This window comes from Chinchilla lanigera, unplaced genomic scaffold (assembly GCF_000276665.1).
Source record: "Chinchilla lanigera isolate Chin_1 unplaced genomic scaffold, ChiLan1.0 scaffold00045, whole genome shotgun sequence".
Classification (NCBI taxonomy): Eukaryota; Metazoa; Chordata; class Mammalia; order Rodentia; family Chinchillidae; genus Chinchilla; species Chinchilla lanigera.
In genome coordinates, this window is record NW_004955446.1 from 10,157,974 (window position 1) to 10,181,587 (window position 23,614).

At 37.9% G+C, this 23,614-nt stretch overlaps 1 long non-coding RNA gene across 1 annotated transcript in view; it reads left to right on the forward strand.

The window, feature by feature from the left end:
* The window catches only part of LOC106149458, a 34,064-nt gene extending 12,163 nt beyond the window's left edge, over positions 1-21,901 (forward strand). The window contains exons 2-3 of the long non-coding RNA XR_001235654.1: positions 10,571-10,727; positions 21,834-21,901. This is a non-coding gene — a long non-coding RNA (uncharacterized LOC106149458). The remainder of the gene's footprint in view (positions 1-10,570; positions 10,728-21,833) is intronic.
* Positions 21,902-23,614: the final 1,713 nt, after the last annotated feature.

Genomic DNA, 23,614 nt, shown 5'->3' on the forward strand with positions numbered 1-23,614 from the left:
AAAAAAAAAAAAAAAAAAAAACTAGAACTGGCAAACTGAACAGCACTAATAAAGGACCAATTGGTTGAAAAGAAGATTGATGTAGTTTCACAGGTTCAAGTTTTCGGAAAGAAAGATTGTAGAACTCTTCGAAAAATATTTGGAACAAAGCTATGCAAAAACTTTCTCTAAGGTAGGGTGACTGTGCAACCCTCTAGAGCGAAGACAGTGTGCACTCTGCCTTTGTAACAGTTGAAGCCTCTGACTTACCTTGTTGCTCCCATCTTCTCAGACTCCTCACTCCATGATTAGCATGTGATTGCCACAGAATAAAAGAAATTCAATGTCTGGGTGAGAATTCAAGGATCTCATGCAATTTCATGCATCATTCACTACCATAAAGTTGAGAAATAAGTAAATAATAAGTTTTACTCTTCTAAATGTATGGGTTAAAGGGATATTTTCTATATTGATAATTATTGATTCACTAACAATAATAAAAATGAATGGATTGGCTAAACACATTTAATTTTTATGTAAACACTTTATTTCACTTTAAAGTCAAATATTTTGGCTCCTGATATACAGTAAACTGTGACAATAGTATAAATGGTTGGAATATAATATTGGTAATGATATCATTGTAAAGTTCAAAATATTTCATGAAAGAATACATAAATATGATAATGAGCACCTATCATGTTTTGGGAAGGCCACGTGTAAACACAGTCCCTGCCTTTAAAGAGATGCAGGTAAGGTGAGGATATAGAGTAGTATAGATAATTGCTGTGTAACAAGCTGTGGAAATCATTTGCCTATGCAGAGTGCTGTGGAGCATGAAGAAGCAACTGAGTGGATTTACCTGGTAGGATAGGAGGAGCTGTACAAGAGGCCCTGCACTGCCTGCATCTTTCATAGTGGATAAAGGAGACACACTACACAGGCAATTGGATGAAACACAGTATATGCTTGAGTGTGCCTGTATATATATTCATGTTTCTACATTTGTTATATATGGAACATACATTACTATGTATTATGATATATATGTAAATAGGTCCTGTAGTATACATGTATGTATATACTCTATTTAGGAAAAATAAATATATATATGTTTTATAAACATGCATATATATTTATACATATTCTCTGTCTCTCTACAAAGGTATTATATATGGTATATTTGTATATACATATAATTATGCATATAAACACACATATATGTATATACATATAAACACACATATATGCCACATATATGCACTACTATATATGGAATTATAAGAGGAATGAGTATACTCTGGTTTCTCTTCAGATTGTATAAATCTTTTGCCTTTTTTAAACGGGGTGATTAAAATATATAGCAAATCTAAAATTTTTTTAAAGTTTATTGCTTTGAACACACTTGCCCCATCATTCTTGCCGCTTGCTGAAGTGGTTGTAGGAGTTCTTTTTCCTGAGTGTCTTTACAAGTTGTGACCACAAATACAGTGAATGCTCTACCAAGTGTCATCCAACAGAAAGGCAGGCCTGTAAAAACAGTATAGTGTTTATTCACTGGATTTGGCACCCTGTGACTTCTGACTCTTCCCCAAGCTCAAAATAAGAATGAAAGGTAAATGTTTTGAACTGATTCAGGACATGGAGGCAGCCATGGTCACATGACTAAAGATGCTCACAAAGAGGACTTCCCAAACTGCTTTGAAAAGTAAAAAGAATCACGATATGTGTATTCAGAGCTAGAAGGAATATTTTGAGGAGGATTAATGGCAATGTGGCTTTAAAAAAAAAAATAAACATTCATCATATTTTCTATTCACACCGTGTGTGTGTGTGTCTATCTGTCTGTCTGTGTAGAGACAGAGAGAAAAACTACAATAGAGGGAGGGAGGGAGAGAAAGGAAAATACCTTGGTATTATTCAGAAATATTGATATTGTATATTACATATAAAAGAATTGATAATAGTATATAAAATATTTTATATTTTAGAGATATATGCACAGATATATCCAATTATTCTGTATAATACCAATCTATCTTCCTTATGAATATAGATATTTCTATGTTGATGGACCTGAAGGTTCTTAATTATTCATTTCCATGCCCGACTTCTAATCTAGGAGAAAAATACAAATAAGACCTCTAGTATCAGAAAGGTTACAACAAAAAATACTAGCAAGAAACAAAATATTTGTGGCTTTTAAATTGGTACATCTCTTTGTTACTATCCCAAAAGCAAGGCTGTCATCTGATTTATTTTAAAAGTGACCAATAAATCTTAACTAAAGTCTTGGTGAGAACTCAGGTAAACTATTTATCTTTGCTCCAATTACATAAATTGATCTGTATTGTGGAGGGAAAATGCCCTTGTTAATTTTTGCAATTTAAACTGAATTGTAATCTTTGGGAATTTGAAGGCCACTTCAAACTGTTATTAAGCAATGTCCTACTTAAGGGAAAAAGCCACATGAACATACAACTCCTCGGACATGCACAAACAGGACCTCTAATTAAGAGCTAGGTCTCCTGTCTATTATATCCTTTAGAGTGCTGATAGGTTTAGGGCCTTGGTGAGGATAAAGGGGTAGCAGGACTGTACTACTTGAAGAAGGGGGAAGTTAGAGCATGTGGTACCATATAGCACCTTGTATAGTCTAGCTCAGACTTGGTACTTGGAAATTCAGAACCTTTAACAGCAAGGAAGAGATTCTATATAAGTGTCAAAACTGTGACAGTGAGGGGAAATTGCCATAATAACACTTTCCATTGCAGATTCCTGGGAAGATTGACTGCACATAGGAAGTGAGCATGACACAGTGTAACAGCAGTAGCTTGGCTGAGCTCAAGCAGTTCATTTTAAATGTCAAGTACTCTAAGAAGAGTCTAGTTGATGGATAGCTATATGACTACTGTAAAATTTTCTGGGAAAAGGAAAAATAATAGATGCTCTTTGAGAGAATGCTCAGACTATACCAGATTTTTCCACCATATACTGTACTTAAGAATTTTTGAATGATATACTATGGAATTTTTGCAGAATTGAAATCACATTGGAGTTAGTCATGCTAAAATTAATGGCATAAAAAAAATACAAGAGCTAGTAATGCTGTTGTGTAAAACCTAGATATTGAGTAAATACACATAGGATATACATAAGGATCCTGTGGAATCTGCAATGTGGTCATTAGCACCAGCTTCTACACAAGCCAGAACCAGAGTATCATTATCAGCCCTTCCCCTTGCTATTTGTGAATATTTGGGCAAACTACTTCATGCTTCTGAACTCAGTTCTCAGACCGTGGTAAACTTGTATATAAGGACTAATTCCTACCTGCTGGTTACTTAATAACTGCCGAGCTGAGACTTCTCAAGGGCCACTTCACTACAGGCACACAGGGAAGCCCCAGGTTTCTCAGTGGGAGAATCCCTTTGGAGTTGAGTCTGACAGAATTGTTTTCTTAGAACTCCTATCATGAACCAAGGAGTCAAGTCCCTTTGCCCTTTCCTGGATAGAAAACCAAGCCCCACAGAGCTTTCCGCACACTCCCGTTTTCTTCATTTTGCCAACTCTATTCAGGCCTCCTCTTCCTTTCACACAGTCTCATCAACCTGCATGGGCTATGGGTCTGCACCCCAGCCTTTCCTTCTTCTGTCTTGTTATGTGTTCAATCTGAGGTGTCACGTAGATGCTTTTCTTTTGTCACCTCTCAAACCAATTTGGTTTTGGCACATGAACATTATATTAAGTATTTGAATATGAAGTAGAAAATTGTTTTAGCCAAGAGAATGATCCATGATGAAGTTTGAAAACCAGGTTGGGATCTTATTTTAAAGGGGGTAAGAATGTCATTCTAGTAAAGTCGAACTTTCTTTTTCCCTTGTAAGATATAAGGAGAAGCTGAAGGCCTTCAATCTGAGCAGAGACATAATCGTTTTGGGTTATTTTTATGTTTGATAATTTTGGCAGAAAGTGTTGGGAATAGATTGAATAAGAAAGAAAATGAAAGGGACAATTAAAATTTTATGATAAGCCACCTAGAAGCAAGTGCAGAAATGCAGTAAGCCTGTCAATCCTGAAGAAGCAAACTGATAAATCAACCTGACAACCACCTAAAATAAATACAGATATTAACCACACACTACGTATTTGTCAATTCATGATCTGAGCCCTTTATCATGAATTTTATTTCAACATGTTATCCTGGAGTTCAAGATTATGAGTTTCCATGACATTTCTATCTCAGGGAATTGATTCAGATTGTGTGGACCTTCTCGCTAGTTAGGAAAAGGAAAATTGACTGCATGTCTCTAAACATTTGTTCTTAGAACAAAAGAAAGCTATCTTCCCTCCTCCCTCCCAAGTACTTTTTATATCTAAGTAGTAAAGTTACTTGTATTTCACTCTCAGCCCCATCTGGAATGGTTTCTCTTATTCTACATTAGCTTTAACCATGGTCTTATTATTTTCTTAAACACTTTTAAAACTTCTTTGAAAGTGGTGTTAAATGCTTTAGGGCATTAGTCAAATGCAATTTCCTGGGAAACATGAAAAGAAAAGCTCGACTTATTGAGAACAATTTTCCACTGTAATATGGCAAAGTAACAAGCACATTTTTTTCTAGAGGAAGAGCATGGTAACACTGTACCAATTTCTCTATCCTGCTATTTCCTGTCATTTATGTGCTGTCCATTTTTGCCTCTAGACTTGACCCATTTTTACCTTGTTTCTCTAGTTGCAAATCACAGAGGACTCAGCCAACACCTTTTTAATGTCATACATAATTCTGTATTTTTACACTTTTCAAATCTTAATACTTAGTTTTTATTAAGAAGTTTTCCTCAGTAAATCCAGGAATAACTTAAATATTAATTCTAATTCTAATAGCTACCATTTACTGAATTCCTACCACATGCGATGTGTCATGTTTGGGCTTTTGTTTAATATCTCAACTCATCTGCATGAGAAAACCTAAATAGGAATATTGTTTTCATTTTACAAATGATAAAGCAAACTTAGAGCGATTAAATGATCTACTTAAGGTCAAATAACTCTAGTGAGAAATCTAACTGGATTAAATCTGACTCCAAACTAACAGTCTTTGCTCTCAAGTTGTCTTGTCTCCCACACATAAAGAAATCATTAGCATTTCCTGTTTATGGCACAGTTACAGCCGCAAGAACAAATTCCTACAACGGGGTTGGTACTAGTTGCTTGCTGAAACGATTTCATGAAATGATTCTGTAAATTGGACAAGAAAAATTTTAGAAACTTATTCACTAGAAGAAAAACATTTTTGTACTTTGAAGAAAAATCTGTTCTTGCTGAAACTTTTGAAATTCCCCTTATTACTACACAGAGGCAGGAGTCATAAAAAGGAGCCGTGACCTACTGAGGCTGTGGACTGTATTCATTGCAGTTCTCAGGGCCAGTTCATGGGATGACAGTGAGGAGTAGATGATTTCTAATCCATCCTATTATTGATAACAAATTCAATCAACAGTATGGCCTTTTTGCTAGTAATAAAAAGCTATTTCATCTGAAACTTTCTGCTGCAGAGTAAGATGTAAAAATATAGATGATTCATTAACATCTGATGAGTGCTGATTCTCAGCATTTATTTACTTGCTGCGGTTTTTCCTAGACCACAGTTTTATCACATTAACTGATTTTGGAATTGTAGGCTGTATACATGTCAAGCTCTGTTCATTCCCTTGTGGATAAATTTGCAAAGCCCATAACACAGGGTCAGTGGAACACCTAAACCCTGGATGCCAGCTTGACTATTGGGGCTCAGCGGTGATTACCTGGTCTCTTCCATCACTGAAATTAAAGTGCTAATTAGCTTAAGTCCAAAGCTTCTGCTTGGGCCTCGGGAACACTGAGTCCCTTTCCTGTCCCTGACTCGCTGTGCACCCTGTGCGGGTCACATAACCTCATTGAACCTCAGCTTCTTCCCTGACAAAGTGGAAATAATAATACGTATAACGAACGGGTGTTGTGGAGTTTAATTAGCGTTTCTAAAATACTTTGAGATCATCAGATGAAAGGTACACTTTAAATTTACAGCATTAATTACTATTTTTATTATACATAATCAGTTGAATATACTTGAAACTGTTGCATGTCTGTTTTGCAACCACTAAATATGTATCATGTAGCGCGAAACTCTTTCTACAGACCACGTTCTTATAGTCAATATGATCAACTCACTCGTAGACTCTTCCCAAAGAAATCAACTTGAGAAAATATGCAAAATAGGCCAAGGAACAGGAATAGGGAAAAGCATAACAGATAAGTATTGGTTTGACCAGTTAGAGTAGACACACCTAACTGTTGAGGTAAACACAGCAGCAGAAGGGGTAATTGAAGGAGAGGAAGATACAGCTTGATTGCACAACAATATAATGGTGCTTCTATTTGAAGTGTGCTTTTCTTCTTAGGGACTCAAAGCAATTTGCCAGTATTATCTCCTTAATTTTCATAACATCCCCATAAGAAAGAGCAAAGAGACGTCCACTTTAGAGATAAGGAAATGGGGCTCAGTGACTAAGTGTTTTGCCCAAGGTTGCAAACAACAAATTTTGGGCTGGCCTTTTCCTGCATGAGGTCAAAGAGTTGGTTAGAGGTGGGCCTGGAGCTTTGGGTCTAATAACTGAATGGTGTCACCTCTCTTCAGACAAATGGACTGAGCACAAAGTTGAAGGCACCTTACAAAGGATTCCTTTTCTACTTGTTTTTCTTCAGTATTGGGGATTCAGCCCAGGGCCTTTACACTTGGATACATTTCCAGCCCCTTTGCTGTTGCTGTTCCTCCTCCTCCTCCTTCTTCTCCTTCTTCCTCTTCTTATTATATTTTATTATTATCATCATTATTATTATTACTATTATTATCATTTTTTTTGAGACTGAATCCACAAAATTGCTCAGGCAGGGCTCAAACTTGTGATCTTCCTGCCTCAGCTTCCCAGGCATCTGGGAGTACTTCAGACATGCACTGTCATGCCCAGCTATGACAGCCCTCTTCAGTATCTAAATAAAAGCTCTCTTAGTGCTGAGAGGCCATCAGCAGGGTTGAGTAGGTCTCACCCAGAGTGGCCAGACCAGGGCAGGCATGTGTCCTATTGCAGCTTGTAGTTACCTCAACTTCAGTCAGTGATTGTGAAGATTAAAGTAGTGAAGCTCTGTATCATTTCTAATTTTTTAAAAAATTTGGGCTGGGGATTTATCTCCGCCACACAGCTCCTGCCTGGCAAGCGCAAGGTCGTAAGTCCGATCCCCAGTACAGAAACAAACAAACAAACAAACAAAAAAAAACCAAACAAAAATGAGATTGTATTATGTAACCCATTTCAAAAAAATAAAAAATAAAAAATTTTTATTCTCTTTAATGGATTGATCAATCTTGCATTCTTACATCTGCTAATATGAGCAACTTCACTGAAGATAACAATATGTAACGTTAACAACCCCTGTTAATTCCTATCATTCTGTTTTGAAACCCTGTATCATTTACATTGTTTTTGCTTTGCTTTGTTTTTGTCTATGTTGTTGTTATTTTGTAATTTTTAAAAAATTTTTTAAATAAAAAATATTAGTTTTCTTTTGTAATGATTCTTTTACACCATTTGGGGGGAAAATAGCTTCCTTTAGAGGAAGTTTTTAAATTTTCTTATTTCATCCTAACTAAGGAAGTGTTAGGTTGTATTCATCTCAGAAAAATCAGACCTTTGAACTCTCTTTTCTATGTTTACTTGTTTGCTTCATGAACATCTTATACACAATTCTGACCCAAATCCTAAAATACAGAATTGGGGAGAAATCCACTGATACTAGATTTGGGATGTCTTACACTATCTGAGACTACTTAACTATCAAGTATCACCAAAATTTCTTTAACCTGCTTTTATTTTTTGTTAACATCACTGGGGCTATTAGTAGAAGAACTTAGTATGATTCAGATCCACCATGACATAATAATTTTTTTCTGAGACAGACTGGTCCTGAATTCACCACATAGCCCAGGCTATCCTTAAACTTCAGCCTCCTGAGAGCTGGGATTACAGGTATGTGACACCATACTTGGCCTATGGCATAACAAACTGGTGATATTTCTGCCTATTGGGCAAGTATTTCTATTAATGATTTTGTTTTCAAATTTAAGCATGTTTTTGTGCCCTTTCCTCTTCCTGTTCTTCTATTTATCTTCCTCCTTCTTTTCCTTCTTCTTCTCTTTTCCCCATGTGAAAATTGTCACATTAAAGGTGTGCTTACTTACTTGCAAATTGTTATAAATAATAACTCTAGAATTCCTTCTGCTTAGCTCTTCATGATTTAACTAGTGTTTACTATTGAATAAATCTACAAATAAATTTGTTGATTGTCAATATTTTAAATCAGGACCAGCCCGAAACTTTTGAGTTATTTTTCCCCTTGTTTTGTATAACCTGCACCTCCAAAGTGGGAGTTGTCTGTTATCGAGAGCAGTCCAAGAGATTAACTCTGCTGTCCATTTGTGCATGACTCACCCCACTCCAGTTCACAGGACCTTGATTAATCAGTAGGCAAGTCTCTACCTTGCATGATTTATCATACCATCTCCAGTTTCAAGACTTTTACCAACTCTATGGGCCAAAAATAAAAAGTGCAACACCTTTTAGAAATTTCCTTTCAAGTGAATTCAGCTTAAAAATAACCAACATTCATACCAGTCTGCACTACCTGGTACTCAAAAGCCCAGACATCACCAAAAAGTGCAGTGACGTCAAAACTCAGAGTTATTCTCCACAACTTGGCTTCCCTGAAGTTGAGTAGAAAGGGTGTTGTATGACTTGGATATTCTCAAGATATAGACATAGTTTTCCATCATAGGCTCTAAGATATATCTGTGAGCAAATTTTTTTGGCCAAAAAAATAAATCATATTAATTGAAAAACATTCCATAGGTAACAGTCTGAATTTTTCTGCAACATGGTGCATGCCAACTAGATGTCCTGCTTATTCATAATTCTACCTTGGAGTTGGGGTGGGAGTAATGGCACTCCTTCTGTCTGCAAGGGGAGGAAATAACACCTCTGGAGCGACTCAGTAGAAAAACACAACCTACCATATTTAAATAGAGCTGAAGAATCTAGTAATTTAGAACAACACTCACAGGCCAGAGCTCAGGCCACATCTATGGTCAGAATTATTAGAAACCCACAAGTACTGTGTTGGATGGAATTAATATGAACTTCTGTTCAAGAGGGGAAATGCTACCTCTAATAAGATGTGGATAAAATCCCATGTGAAAGATGGTGTTCTTTTTTACTCACTGACTCAAAAAGTCACTAATGTTCAGTTTAGAAATGGGATAGAGGTGCCTTGATATAATTTAAAGGGTTGATTAAGTCTCATATACTGTCTGAAGAGTAATCTCTTCTACCTATAAAGTATGACGTGGACTGCTACTGAGGGCTGCAACTGAGACGTGAAGAAATGTGAGTGAAGATTCTTCCCTTGGAGGTAATGTAAACCTACCCCATGGTAATGTGAGGGGCCGGGGTAAAGTGGGGCCGTGTTTGTTTAAGAACATTATTCAGAATACACATGCCCTTTCAGAAAGGACCTTTGACTCCAATTTTTGTAGATTAAATACCAACAACACAGGTATCCAGAAGGCAAACAAACATAAAGCATAAACTTCACTCTCAAAGTTTCTTTTGTTTCTTTAATTTCTAAACATGAGTAGAGCCAGAACTGTACCAGGCCTCTCTCTCTTCACTTGTGAATGCTCCCTGGTTGAGGAGGCTGTTAACGAGGCAGTCTGGAGATCATGCCAGTTCTACCCTAACTCAGCAACTCACAAGCCAGGCAAAAGGAATCCCAGGACGATCTCTCTTCACTTCCAGTAAACCTGCTTTGGCTTAGCTGGTATCCAGTGGACTGAGTCATGTAATTACCCCATGGGAAAAATAGGATGTCACTGCATTTAAATGCCATGGATTGATCCCATAAGCTCCATTATTTATTTTAATAAAATATGGTGTGCTTGTTTGGTGTGTATTTGTCTTAATAGTAATCAAAATGAAATGGACTCTAATTTTCAATCAGTTCTTTTTAAACCTACGGAGAGGTATAAGTAAGCAGTGTGGTAGAGGAAGCCTTTGGTTCTCACATGTCCACTGCCCCTCTTCCCACTTCCACTTGCTCCCACTTCTGTTTTACACCACGAGGGTACACAGGTTGTCTTAGGCTTTCTTCTCTCAGTGAATGCTGCCTACAACTTTTATGGTTCTCCTCCAACAGGAGAACAAAAGTAAACATCAATTATTCCATAATTTATACTCCAATTAAACACCTTCATGAGATTTTCTTATAAATATCAACTTAAATTTATCAAATATAAAATAACATAGCTTATAGCATATTCTACGCAAAGCAGTGCCAGGGCTTATCTACAGGCCTATTGCTACATGTGCTGATGATTTAGTGTTATGTGGGCAGGAGCGTTGCTCACCAAAGACTTCTTGGCTTAGATACTAAATCATGATCAGACACACTTCAGTGACATTTTTCTGTTCTTAATTCCCACATAAAACTCCTACTGAAGTGACAGAGAAGACTCATGTGTGGGAGAAGCTGACTTGGTGTTCATGCAGAGTCTTTACCCAGCAAAATGAGGTGCATTTTGTCTGCTGCAACGGATCAGCACCTATAATCTTCACTTCTGACATCCACAATGCAACTTCAGCTCAGAAACTAGAACGGTAAGTACTGCACATACTCCAAAATGTACACCTATAGAGTCTATTTAAAGAATTTGGTTTTTCCGGCATTTAACAGGACAAATCTATTAATATAAACCAAGTTCAATATGGTAAAATCCTACACAGCTCAAAAACTCAGTAGGAGGTGTTGAAGTCAGCTTGCCCAGTTGACAAGTGACTCAGAATTGAAGTTTAATTGTCCTCACTGTTTGCCAGTAACTGTAAGCAGGTACTTATCTTGGCCTCGCCGTGCTGGTTCACCAGCATTTTTCAGTTGGGAAAGTAACGATGTGAACTGCAGTGGCTGCGCTACATGAAAATAGGTGTATTATCATTGGCATTCGGACAAGCCTTTGGCATTTCATTACCCTGCAAGAGCACACGAGAGAGAGCATTACGCTGTGTGCAGAGATGAGCCAAGATGATGAAACATTGGCTTTCCTCCAATATTTCAACTGGTTTACACCCAGTATCGGCTAGGAAGGCATTTGTTCATACATATGGTGACATTCTCAGCTTAGGAGAGCCTGGGAACTTACCTTCTTTCACTCACTCCTCACTCATACGCGTTTACAAATATAAAACTTGATATCTAAACCTCACAGTATTTCTAGCGGGAATATAAATCATGAGATAAATTCAATAGAGACTGGAGTCTTAAATCATGAACCACGGGAGATGTTTGCAGGACAAAAGCGCCAGCGCATTTTTTGTTAAACCCTCAATTTTTATGTCGTTAATATTTCGGGAAAACGAAAATCTGCCAAATTACCATATGATCTCCAAACACTATTTTCATCTTTCCTGCAGCACGCACTCTCTGAAACTGCCACCAAATCACTAATAGTGAAAGAATGGCTATGTATTTTATATTTTCTTCTTTCTCTCCTCTCCCAAGAACTAAGGAATGAACAGGGAAATAAATCCCCAGTAAATGGGAGGAGTCTAAAATAATTGAACAGCTGAATAGTCAAGGACAATAGCAGTTCTCAGGAAGAAGTAGCTTCCCTGAGGCAAGTAAGGAAGATCTACGTTCCACACAACTCTTGACTAGAAGAAACTGTGCTCTTTGAAACAATAAGCCTGACAACCAACAAGTATGACAAATTTGGAGGCCATTTGACCTGTTTGGACTTCAGTTTTATCATCAGTAAAGAGCAGGTCTTAATTATTTTTAAGGACCTTTCCAATTTAACGTAACTGGAGTCTGTGTTACAAGCATTAGACTAACACTCATACATTGACTCTGCTATTTTACCTTACCAGAAATATTAGGGAGTTCAACTGCCTTCCTCTTTTCACTGGTGAAATGTATTATTTGCAAAGCCAATGACAGGCAAAAATCATGCTTCTCTGCTTACATACTGCCATCAGTAAAAGAATGCATATTCATTCCAGTCTTTTAAACTACTGAGCTTTTCTGTGACTTTTAGAATTACTACAAAATATTTTTAATGTTAAAAAAATGCATTTTTTTCATTTGTATTCTCCAACCCATAATAGACAGGGCAGCATTGTAATTCGGTAACACACCAGCCCTTTGCAGCTCTTTAAGATGTGATAGCCCTATAGAACCAGCCATATATTATATTTGCAAATATTTTTGTTGTTATGGAGAGAGTTAGAAAGATAATTTTTTAGCACTTACCAACTCAGGGATACCTTAATTACCTTACTGTGCTCTAGTGTACTGAAGGGAAAAATGCTTCTATACTAATGGAAAAGGAAAGAAAATCTCCCTCATCCTACCCTAGATTCCCTCACAATCCACAGCCACCTAATTTTACTTTCAAAGCAGCCTTCTTTAACCTTACACTAAATTTACCATTAGTGCCAATAACTAATGAATAGCCATCTGGATCTTTAAAGTCTTGATAGACATCCTTATGTCTTATTGCCTATCACTATAATCTTGTATTTTTAGAATAAATCATATTTACAATAATGGAAGAAAACTCATTGCAGAAGGCCATTTTCAGAATGGAGTAAATGCTCTCAAACCAAAGAATGAAAGAAGTCAGAGAATCTCTGAAGTAAAACAGCTGTTATTTGTTTATATAGAATCTATTCTTCTGTCTCTGGTCAGCTTATTCTGTGGCCAGAATATAATAAAATAAATAAGGCTTAGACCAACGGTAGTGAACCTAGGGTCCATGTGCCACAGGAAGCTGTTTGTTATCATTGAAAGCTCTAAAAGTTTCACCATTGCTGGCCTAGATGATGTAGGTTGATTCACAATTAATGTCCTGAACACCTGGCTTTACTTCTGCCTTTACCTGACCCTCATATTAAAGCTGGTCCTGTATTCTCCTGGCTCTGAGGCTCTTGATTTGTTTCTAAAAGTTTGCCCCACACATTTGTTTTCAGATACATTCTTTGTTACCACAGTTCTCATTTCCAGACACAATTAGACATTTAACCCTAAGCCTAGTCCACTTGGAATCAATGGGAAGGACCATTCCGGCTCTAATGCCAGCACCAGGCCTTACTCCAATGTTGGGCCCTTTGAGTTTTGCATTAGCAATGCTCAACCAAGCCCATTACAGCAGATCTTCTATTCAACAATCAAGAGGCCGTGAGGCCAGAGAGCCCATTAAAGCCATTGCTGCAAACTGGCCAAATAAATGGGATCGATACAACATAGCAGAGAGAAGAATACTGTCCAGCTGGAAATTTATGAACCAGTTATGTCAATTCACCTAATGGGCATTTGGCATATAGTAAAAAAATAAAAAGTAGAAGAAAAGAGCGATGCCCTGTCTTAATCATTTTCCCATTGCTGGGACAAAATACCTGATACCCTTGCATTAAAGGAAGAAAGGTTTCTTTTGTCTCACAGTCTTCAGAGGATTCAGTACATGGGTAGTTGGCTCCAAGGGAGAAACAGGATGGCAGAAGGGCATAGCAGAGGACAGCTGCTCAGTCCATGGCAGCCGGCAAGCAGAGAGAGAAGTACAGAGCCAGAAACAAGAATATAGCCTGCGAAGTGAGGCTGTAGGGACCCACCTGCAGCTGGGCTCTATCCCCCGCAGTACATTCAACTACTGAACTCATCCATAAATGAATCCAGCGATGAGTACAGTGTCTCACGATCCAGTCACTTTACAAACATGTGAGACTTTCATGGAACATTTTAGATCTGCATGATGACATTCTATCTCTGACCTCTGAAAGACTCATATCAATTTCATTACAAAATTGCATTTATTCTATCTCTTAAAAGTCTCAAAGTCTTAAGAGTTCTAACATCAGTCCAAAGTCTCCCCTGAGACACAGGCAAACTCTTAGTTGTGAGGTCCTGTGAAGAGAGAGAGGAAGAGAGAGACAGAGATACAGAGACAGAGAGAGAGAGACAGAGAGAGAGAGAAAGACAGAAAGAGAGAGAATACTTCCAACATGTAATGCCAGAGAATAAACATTCCCATTTCAAAAAAGGAAAAATAAGGAGCTAGAAAGGTGTGGGACCAAAGCAGGACTGAAAGTCCTAAAAACAAATATTAAATCTTACAGCTCCATGTATAGCACCTGGGTCAAGGTATGGTAAGATGTGAGTTCCAGAGGCTTTAAACAGCCCTGCCTCTGTGGCCCGGAGGGGTGCAGCCCATGTGGCTTCTTTCCTGGGTTGGCACCACTCAGTACCTGTGATGCTCTCAGCCAAATTTCCATGTTCCTGGCATCTCCAACTTCTTGAGGAGTCCACTACACTTTTGTTTTCACTCTTACAGATTTACATACTGTCCTCTCAGAGGACACTGCCTAGACTCTGGGGCTACCTCCTGAAACCCGGGTGGAATCCTCTATCATTCCACAGCTCTTGCATTCTGCATGACTGAAAACCAGCAATATATGTACGACTTCAAAGTCCGCTGCCAGTAACTGGGCCCTGTTGGAGCATAGCTGCAATGGCCTCTGAATGTCAGGTGACTAACTTTTGGAAATACTTCCCTAAATGGTCCTAGCTTGTCTATATGGGGTTCTCTGGAGCAAAGTATTTCAAAGTTGTTTGCTCCTCTCCACCCTCAAGAATGCAATGGTTGGAGTCTGGCCAGTTCCTGAGGTACCTTCATGCTATCTGTCTTATTGCTCTGATGCAAAGTCCATGGCTCCTTTTTAATATAAATCTTCTCAACTACTGTCCCCTTCTAGCCCCTGTTTTGTAGGCTCTTTTTTCTGATGAAACTGCAAACCTTTCAGGTAACTCACCTCTGCTCTTTTTCCCCATTTGCACTTTTGATTTGGCTAGAAGCAGGCAGCAGTGCCCAAGTCACAGTCTGAATAATGGGCTACTTCGGAAAGTCTCAGGACTTGGAAAAATTGTAGAAAAATTTTTTAGCAGAATGTAACACATCTGGCCTCTGGTCCAGGTGCCAGTGGAGCCCTTGTATCTCAGCTGAAACCTCCTGAGCCTGGCCTTTACTGTCTGCATTCTGAGATTCTGAGATGAACAAAACCACTCATCAAGGTCTGTTACAACATTCTAGGGCATCTCTATCTGCATCTCCACACGTTTCCAAATTCCTCCCACAAACCAGTTCCAAAGTGTTCTAAATCACATTTTCAGGTATAGGTACAATAATAACCCTTTCTCAGTATCAAATTTCTATATTAGTCATTTTTTCCCAATTTCTACATTCAGAGATGCTATAAGCAAACAGAATGCATCATTATATTTATTATATTTCCCAAAGTGTTCAAAAGTATTGTACATAAAGTCACTAAAATTCTTGTATCTAACAAGTGGCGAATTAGGGCAATCAAATGAATCTGTGTTGTATATTACTTTAAACAGTTTACACCATGAACTGTCCATATTCTGTACATTATTAGAACAAGAAACCATGATAATCTTAGGGCTTCTCAAATTAGAGAGCCAACTCAGTGAACCACTAAACTGATTAGAGAAATTCATCCTTATATTTCTGTTTCTCTAGAATGACTCCTGATACCAAAATCCGTTTCTCTAGAGAAACAAAATCAATAGAAATATATGTATAATTATGTAAGAGGGTTTATTAGGTTATCAGGTTACAAGCATATTGGTTGGTGCCACTTACAACTGAGGTAGATCTTCCACCTCAATTTGCTATCCTATACATCAGTCATCTACAGGTACTCCCAGAACCATGCTTTCCTAAGCTGCTAGGTATCTCTTACTCAGTCAAATTGACACATCACAATTAATGGTCACATACCCCTAAGATAAATTCTTACCTTTCCCTATCCCAAATATTTACCAGAGCAAATACCACTCTGTACATGTGTTTAACTTTGGTTAACACTTGCATAATCAGGAGCTTTAAAACATACCGGTTCCTAGGCCCCATCTTTTGATTCCTATTTAATTGGTTTCATTAGTGTCTTATATAGAGAAACATTTAAATGTTCAGGTCCAGAAATTAGCTATTCTCAATATTTAAAGCACATACAGATCACCTGAATTTTATTGAGATGCAGATTCTAAGAACGTTCAACAAGAAAGGCACTCACAAAAAAACTGAATAGGCTAGAATGAACAAAGCTTTATTAAGCCAGCTGACAGACAGTCTCTAACCAGGAGCCAGAAAAAATGTCCACCCCAATCTGGGTCTCACCTTTAGTTTAAATACATTTTAGGTTTCCATAATAACCATGACCTCATTTTTTTTTTTTTTTTTTTTTGTCTTTTTTGAGACAGGGTCTCACTATGCAGTTCAGGCTGGACTTGAGCTCACTTTGTAGCCCAGGCTGGCCTCAAACTCAGAGCAATCCTCCTGCCTCAGCCTCCTGAGTGCTGGGATTACAAGTGTGCACCACCATACCCAGCTCATTATCTCATTTTTAGGACTCTTACAAGAGTGTCACACAATTATCACAAAGTTTACTTCTCCCAGACCATTGCAGTTTAACTTGCAGCACACTTCCCAATTTGTCCTGTTTGTTCTGTTCCTATTTTATGACTCTGTTCTGCTCTGAGTTGATAACTAACCAAGGCAACTGGGCTGAACTATAGCTTAAGTGAACTTTAAGTGACTTCTCTTAATATGGAGTTAAAAACAGAAAATAAAATCTCTCTTGCCCTATCATAATAACATAGGTCTGGGTGAAACTTGAGTTGCTGCATTTCTAAAAAGTTTCCAGGTATTGCTGCTGATCCTGATCCAGGAACAACACTTGCAGTAGTAAGATGGAAGCTAATCTACAACCCCTGAGAAGCAGCTCACTGTATTTGCCATGCTGGTTTTTTCAATTACTTGTGGTTGACTTATAATAACAAAAGTCAGTAGAGATGCACCTTCCCAATCCCCACTGAAGTTTTATAAGATAATTTCAGAGGAGATGCAGGCTGCAGTGTTTATACTTATCCCATCCACAATTACTATTATCTGCCTCTCTTTGTGCCGGGAGCTTTCCTAAACCATTAGACTGAAAGTATACATAGCAGCAAACCCTCTCACAGCCTCTCAATAGAGAGAAAGTCCATCAAAGCCAAATAGAAATAAGCTACCAATATCAACTATACTAAGTTCTCTGGAAAAATGCACAGAAATACAAGATATCACCCCTTTCAATTCATGTTGCCTTTGGGAAATAAGGTTTGCATGGGACAACAGGGCCCACAATTCAGACCAGAAGTGTTCACGACTGAAGGAATAATACTGAAAGGATGCACTGTGGGAGAAGAGAGCTGAAGAATGTCACTGTAGGATACTTCATTAAGAATAGGTGGAGGATTTCAGGGGAGTCTCAGAGGAGAGTAGCTTGTACAGTCAAGGCAGATAGGAAATGAACAAGCCAGAGGATCCCAGGAGCAGCTCGGAGAGGGTTGCCTTGGTATTAATATGAGAGGCGGGACAACCAACCCAGGGGGCAGGAGACTGAGGAAACAACTTAATGGGGGACAGAAAGGGAAACCAGAATCAGCTAAATCCTGATCCTTTGAGGTCTGTAATTCTTCAGAACTGGAACTTGAACCATGATGTCACATTGAATGATCTCAAAATACCATGAATACTCACAACTTTTGTCTACATACATAAGAGTTTTTAAATAGTAATACCAATATTTAACTGTTATGCACTCCTTACTTGCCAGGCACCATTTTAAATGCTTCTGAAGTTTCTTTTATCCTCACAACAATCTCATAAAATAGCTATAGTATCATTATTGCTAGAACACAACTGCTGTGGTTTAGACCTGTGTTCAGAGGTAGTAGGTCTCTTGAAGGTGATCAGATCATGGGCATTACATTCACTGATGAATGCACCCACTGGTGAGCTCAGCACCTGAGGGTGCTGTTGGAAGGTGGGATCTGGAAAGGTAGGTCTCCTGCCCTCATGCTTTCTTCTCTCTCTGCTTCTCGGCCACCATGGTAAGCAGCTTCTCCCCATCACAGGCTGTTCCACCATGTGATTGTTCATTGGAGCCTTCCACAGTGGACTGAAGACATGAGCCAGAATAAGCCTCTTCTCTTTAAATTATGAGTGTTGTGTCCCAGAGATGAGACAGTGACTATGAAAACAATCTGCGTGAAATCAGAGGTTTTGTATGTCTTTCAATCCTACAGTGTTGTGTTTCAAAAGAGTGGATAAATCAATAAATCCTGATTCTTTGGGTGAGAAACAGTAGCACAGAGAGATTAGACACTGTGCACAAAGTCATATTAACCAGTGAGCAACAGAGTCGGGGACTCAGATTTAGATAGTTTGTCTTGGTAGCCATGGCTACTCTATCATGCCGCAAGCCCTCCAGTTTAAAGCTATGGATTTCATCATTTTTACTATGCTACATCTTTTGTGAGTGGCCAAGACCAGGGAAAAGCGGGGAGGGTGTCACCGGCCAGCACAGGGAGGGGTCGTCTCCACAACATTCCATTTATACCCAGAACTAAATAGACAAGCACAGAGTCACTATTCTTGTTTCCATGTCTGTCATTTTTGTGCTGCTGTAACAGAATGCCCAAGATTCATTTTACTCTTTCTTTAATTTTATGGCAAAAAGGTAAAACAAAATTTCATAATAAAATAGTAGGAGAATAACAATAATTAATACATTACATGTTGTTATCATTAAAGTAGTTGCTTAGGTAGAGGATATGGGCATAAAAATTTCTCCAACTGATATTAGCACAAACCTTCTTTTTAATAAACTAAGAGACAGTAATAGTACAACTGATTTATATTTATTCCATACTGTCCTTTTTCCTTTCACCCATCCTAGTTCCTAGACCCATGCCTATCACCATGCACTAAACTAAAGCCAAAATGGATCAAAATATTAAAACAGAAACACTAAATCTACTGGAAGAGAAAGTAGGCAGAAATCTTGCAAACATAGCTGTAGGTAGACTTCATCCACAAAGCCCAGACTATAAGAGAAATACTCCAAAGAATCAACAACTGGGATGTCATCTTATTAACAGGCACAGCAAAAGTAATCACCAACAGAATGAAAAGACAATCTACAGAGTGGAAAAAAAGTTTAGCTAATTGTCCCTCAGACAGGGACTTCTATCTGGAACACATAAAGAGTTAAAAAAAATCAGACCCACCAAATTCAAAGACTGAATAAAATAATGGGCATCTGAGATGAATACACACTTCTCAGATGAAGAAATATAAATGGCAAATAAATATATGAAAAAATGTTCAACTTTACTGGTCATTCAAGAGATGCAAATTAAAACAACACTGAGATTCTATCTCATCCCAGAAAGAATGGCTATTATCAAGAAATCAACCAACAACAAGTGCTGGAGGAGCTGTAGGGAAAAAGGAATCCTTCTCCACTGTTGGTGGAAGACTTGTGCAACTTTTGTGACAATCAGTGTGGAGATTCCTTAAAAAAACTAGAATTGGAGGTTGCATTCCACCCAGCTATTCCCCTTCTGTGAATCTTCCCAGAAGAACTGAAAACGTCATACCACAGCAATATATGTGCACCCATGTTTATAGCAACACAATTTGTAATAGCTAAATCTTGGAAACAACCTGAATGTCCATCAACCATGGAATAGATTAAAAAGTTGTGATATTTTTATACAACAGAGTATTACTCTGCCATAAAGAAGGATAAACTTGAGACTTTACTCATCATAGGTAAATGGATGCAACTTGAGACTACACTCATGAGTGCAATAAATTAGACTCGTGTAAACATCGCATTGTCTCCCTGGTGTGAGAAACTGAAAGAGTAAATAAGGTCTAAATGTACAATAGATATTGTGAAATGCCAAGATTAATTTTAATAAACAGAAATTTACTAGTTTACATTTTTGAAGGCTGTGAGGCACAGAATCAATCAGCTGGCATCTGGCAAGGGTCTTTGCGTGGCATCATGTCACTGTGAAAGGTAGAAAGGACAAAAGAGCCTAAAGGTGAAACTTACAGCCTCACACAAACCCTTTTCTAATCTCCATTAATCTATTCATGAAGTTTCCAACACATGCTTTGTGGGAGACACAGTCCGACCACAGAAATGAGTACAATTGCAATTAATATAACAAAGAAAGTTAAGTGTGAGTTTGGGGTGGAATTTCACTTAATATATAAAAACTAATGCCCTTTTATACACATAAATTCCATAATTCTCACAACAATATTGAGTGACAAGTGTCAGTGATTATTTTGAAGTTAGAAAGGTTTACCACAGGTCTAAAATCACAGTTTGTACCTGACTGGTTGAACCTAGGTCCCCAGACTATAATTCTGGTCATGTTTCATGATAAATTTCTCTTTTAAATATAAAGCTATCTTAAATGGCTGATGCCTTGCTTATTTACTTAAATGCTTTAAGATACTTTATCATTTTATATACGTTTTAACATATGTTTATGGTGGGTCAGTTATAATTCTAAAACCTAACAGAGAATCTCTATCCCAGAAGGACCAACATCTTGGTTGGGACAGATATATTAGAAGCAAAGCAAAAGCAAGTTGGTAAACCCATTGTGCTCTACCTGAGGTGCCTGTAAGGAGAGAAAAAATTCCTGCAAGGTCTGGGATAGTATTTCAGAAGAGGGTACCATACAGGGCATATCCAGTGCTGCCTTTATAATGCCGAGGTAGGGACCACATGTCGCTGTGTGTTCCCCGCTCCCTGCTCCCCGTTATTCAGGCCACACAGTTGTTCAGCATTGTCCAGTTGTCTTTCTCCTTTGTGACTCTGCTCATACTGTATGTCCCTCAGCTCTTGCCTGATTGGATCAGACCTTTCTCAAGATCAAGTCAGTTGAATCTTCTCCTTGAAGGCTAAGTCATCACCCAATCACTTTGTACCTGTTCTATATCCTATTTATATGTATAAGATAGACACTGTAATATTTTACTTAATGTTGCCACGTGTTTGTCTTCCTCTAGCATACTAGCATCTTTCTTTTTTTTAATTTTAAAAATAAAAGGAGGAAAACATTAACAGACAGACAACCTTTTACAAAATAGCAAAAGAACAGTATAGACAATACAGAATTACAAACAAAGTGGTAGGAATTTAATAATGCTTGTATTACATGTTGATATCTTTAAAGTGGTTTCTCATGAAAACAGATAGAGACATGCAATACTGATCAATCAAGGACTCATTGACAGTTTCTTTCAGCGAAGAAATAGAATACAGTAGAACAACTATGTTAACTATCCTGTATATGCATACATACAAAATTTCTCCTTCTTTACCTTCTCTTTTCCCCCATCCCACTTGCCCTTTACCCTTGAGCGTTTTCTTATCATTTCACAATGTCTATCATACCTCCTAGTTTAAATTAACTCTTTCAGGTTTTACACTAGTGAGACAATGCACTGCTTGCACATGTATGTTTGATTTATTTCATTTATGAGTATGGTCTCTAGTTGTGACCATTTACCTATAAAGGCCTCGAGTTTATCTTTCTTTATAGCTGAGTAATATTCCATTATATAAAAGAACCACAATTTTCTTATCCAATCCTCGGTGGATGGACATTTGGGTTGCTTCCACAATTTACTAGCTTTTTTCTGTCAGAGACCATAACCAAACATCTTTTGATACTCTGTGACCAGCATTCTGCGCTTCTAGCATTTTCCTTTAAGGATGGTAGTTTTCAATTACTCATTTATTTTCCAGTTTCTAAATACACATGTGTTCACTCTACAGGATTAAAGAAGACATAGCAGATGTGCTACAATGACAGTGAAGCATCTACGTCTGTGATTAAATCAGGATTATAAAGGTAAGTAATCCATTTATAGGCAGCACATGAATATTGCATGGGTGAATACAGAGTAATAAACAGTACTCATACCTGGCATTTGTGTAGGCCTTTTGTTATTCTAAATTCTTTACACATCATGACTTTTTACCTTTATAATATTCATCTAAAGTGAGAAGCGAACTTACCTACTTTTATGGATGTGAAACCCACATGGGAAGATTGAGTGACTTATCTATTTTTAGTTTATAACCAAGGAAGGTCTCAAATCGAGTTTCTTGACTCTAGTTCTATGCCCTTATACAAGGACATGAATGATGACATTTTTATGGGCTTGTGTGTTTAATATATATCATATTCAAAAGGGACCATACTGATTTTGTTTTTTTTTCTTTTTTTGGTACCAGGAATCAAATTCAGGACCCTGCACTTGCCAGTCAGGCACTTGTACTGCTGAGCTATATCCCCAGCCCTCCTGATTCTGGTTTTTAGATATAAACAAATGAAAGAAAAAGTTATCATCCTCAAGAAATTCATAACCCAAGAAAAGTATAACAAATAACTAGTTAGCTAATTTTAACAAATATATTACACTTTTAAAATATATTATATTTTAAAATATACTTTTTAAAAGTATAACAAATAACTAGTTAACTAGTTTTAACAAGTGTTAAAACTGTAAACATATGATATGTCAAACATCATAGAGACTCCAGGACATTTACTCAGTCAGGAACCATACGGTCCAAGGAAACTCAGAAGCAAGAAAGGGCAGTTGGCTGGCAAAGGCTTTCCTACAAAGTCATTGCTTGAAGGACATTTCCTAGTTAATTAACAAAGGAATTAAAACTAGAGAAAATGCCATTTGGGGTAGAACAAGCAGAATGTGCAAGGGAATGGAGTCATGTAAAAATATGGGACCGTCATTTTGAAATTTACTTGCAAAGCTGTTGTAATTGTTATTTCCCTAAAAGGATCAGTTCTATCATCCAGGTCCTTCTTTCTTGAGGCCTTGTTGCTCCAGGTGATCCTTGGGAGCTCCTTGTTGCTCCTTGGGAGTTATGTGTGCAGATATTAGCTGTCAGCCTCTCAAAGGGCTGCTTCAGCTACAAAGCCCTCTCATTCAAGGTCATGCTCTTTCCTAGGGACACCCACATGCAATAACTGATCCATACAGAGGTGTAAAGACCTGACCACTTTGGGGCCAGCTCAGAATACTTGTTAAGGGCCGTTTTAGCTTTTAGAAGTCACTGTAAGTTTGGCTGAGGCTATAATCAAGCCTGCACTTCAGAAGAACTTCTTTTACCCATCCCTATTTCCACAGGAGTCAGCCCACAGAACCTTCTTTAATAAATACTTTAATCCTCATTTCAAGACTCTGCTTCCTGGGAAACCTTCCCTGTGATGCGTGACACCAGAGGAAGTCTGTATATGTTGAAAATAAGATGCTGTTTGCAACAGCATTACCTGCTGCTTCACTGGGGATACATGGAGGACAGGTAGCCCTGACACACGTGGAGGTCCAATAATTCAAATTCTCACTGGTGACCTGGGATGGTAGAAATGTGAGTGGGATATACCAGGAAGTACTATGTATCTGGTATTTGAAGAACAAAGAGGCAATACAAACTGTAAGAACAATAGAATTATGTAGCTATTTTCTAATCTTGATCTGGAAGAAAGATAGCAAAGGCTGAGAGAAATTTAGAGATCCCTGAAAGCAAGT